The sequence below is a fragment of the Carassius auratus genome, unplaced genomic scaffold, assembly GCF_003368295.1.
Source record: "Carassius auratus strain Wakin unplaced genomic scaffold, ASM336829v1 scaf_tig00024596, whole genome shotgun sequence".
Lineage (NCBI taxonomy): Eukaryota > Metazoa > Chordata > Actinopteri > Cypriniformes > Cyprinidae > Carassius > Carassius auratus.
This window is the reverse complement of record NW_020525361.1, coordinates 67,288-69,736: the sequence shown is the minus strand read 5'-3', so window position 1 is coordinate 69,736 and position 2,449 is coordinate 67,288. Positions and strand designations below refer to the sequence as shown.

At 38.5% G+C, this 2,449-nt stretch overlaps 1 pseudogene; it reads right to left on the bottom strand.

Moving 5' to 3' along the window:
• Nucleotides 1-6: 6 nt before the first annotated feature.
• LOC113078192 (uncharacterized) lies at nucleotides 7-2,449 on the bottom strand (annotated as a pseudogene).

Here is a 2,449-nt window from a genome sequence, read left to right as displayed (position 1 = left end):
GTGCTCCGAGACAGATCTGTCACTGTTACCAGAGACACGGATTCTGCAGGTATAGACTCCGTTGTCTTTACTGGTGACACGAGGCAGCTTGGTGAGCAGACTGCCCGTTCCATAGGAGATTTCAGTGTGTAGCTGTTCACCCGAGGGAGACACCCACGTTCCCCAGGCAGCCACGGAGGAGGGAGACACCTGAGCTGTCAGTCTCAGAGTACTGTCCACTGTGACAGGGGGCGTGGGAGTGACAGTTACTGCAAAAGAGAAGGAGGAAATACCTAGAGATGTCAAACACATCGAGACATGAAATAACAATGTGTTGTGGTGCAGTTGTGTAGTATACATTTAATCAGGGCGAGAAGAACAACCCTCTCATGTAGCTTCTTGTCATCCTGTTTTATCTCACAGGCGTAGTGTCCTTGCGCAGCTGCTGTGGCCCTGAAGATCAGTGAGGCATCTGCAGAGATCTCAAAAGTTCTGCCTCCAGATTCCATGCTGCTTCCATCTGTTTGTCCATCGGTGCACTTGGCTGATAACAAATATGTCCAGCGATCCTCCCTCGTTGTCATCATCTTCCAGGTAACCATTACAGAAGATGTGGGTGGTGAATCAAAGCAGGACAGAATGACAGACGTGTCCTCACGTGCCACGACCACATCATTCCTCAAATCACCTATAAAAACCAGATTCTTTAGGTACAAGAATTCACACACTTTACTGAAAATGCACATGAAGGTGAGTACATTTTCAGCTATTTTTTTCATGTTGAGGTGTAATACTCCTTTCATGCTGTACTGAAATGAAAGCAAACTAAAAGTTTATAAAAAAAAAAATAACAATATAAAATAATAATATAAAAAATGATTTTGTATTAAGTCTATCTTTTCAAATGTATAAATTTTACTAGTGTTTTTTTTTTTTTTTACATTTACATTCTTTACTAATTTTGTAAAACTAATTTTTTTTTCTCTAATTTTTTTTTCAGACCCCCTTAAACCTCCTTGCATCCCCCTGTAGTGTGTAGTGTAAGTGTAAGCTGCACTTATCTGTTAATCAGCCAATGAAGAAAAGCCTAATGCAATTTAGTGTCTCAGTGGTTCATTTAGATAACACAGAATCCCCCTTAGAGGGGTCAAATGATGTTGCTAATTATTTTAGCAAAAAGATGTGCAAATCCATGTTCATTTTCAGAGTTTATTTGCACATCTTCTCATTTAACAACGGCTCTGTGTAGTAACAGCTGCTCTATGTGAAATCACGCACCTGATGGAATTTACCGCTGATTAGAGAACCGGCTTTACTGACGAGATGCGCATTAACGATCAGCCGATCGTGATCGGAGCAACCCTAAAAAAACCACATTATTTTCCACATACTGTACATTATTGTTTCTCCTCTATACCCCGCCTTTCTGAAACGCGTCGTTTTTTACAAATCTCATGAGTCTGAAAAGTGAGGTGTGCTTTGATTGGCCAGCTATCCAGTGGTTTGTGATTGGCCAACTGTCTCCATGCCTCTGTATTTGTGATCGAAGAAACAACAAACAACAACTGCTGCTCTACACTGCTGAATAACTCGCGTTTGAATCATCAGTGGCAAATCCTTTACAACGTACTGCACAGACTGTGGTCCGAATATAAAAAGTAGTTTTAGTGTTTTTTGTGTTAATCTGTTCCGGAACAGTGTTTCTAGTTGTGATTTCTAGTTGTGAAACACAGTGTCTCCACCAACATGGCGCTGGCGGCAACAGTGAGAATAAAAAGTTACGTCTTCTTTACGTCTTTGCATAAACATCTAGGCAGCCTTATGCAAATCTTCCCACATTGTGATGTAGACATGTAGGGGTGTGTTTAAACGAGGCGTTTTAGGAGGAGTCTTAACTTTTATAAAAGAATGTCTCTTTGGATTTGAGACTTTAGTCTTTGAACTTTACATTCCTTCTTTATGCGCCAAAAGCTTGTAACACTCCAAAGAGAAAGGAAAATTTTTAAATCACATCATGTGACCCCTTTTAAGTGCTTCTAAGTAAATGTTTTGGTATTTTATTCAATTAGTTATACTGTTCTTGAAACTGTAACTTTTCAAGTTTAACTTTATTTCAGTCAACCTCAAGTGAAGAACATTTGGAGAGTGTACAAAAAACACTACACATTTATATATGATAAAATATTCATTTTAAAAACTAATAATAATAATAATAATAAACACGCACACATATATATGTATATGTATATATAAATATATATTTTTTTCATACCTGCCATGAGTGGAGAATGATGAAACATGAACCAGAACAAATAAGTATGAAAGCATGAAAATATTTTCCCATGGTGCTGCTAGGAAGCAACGTATGTTAAATAGTTTGTTATTAAAATGCAAGAATATGTCTTATTTTCTTGCATTTGACCACAAGGACAAGGCACGAAAAGGGGTGTGACAGGCTGAGAGCAACATG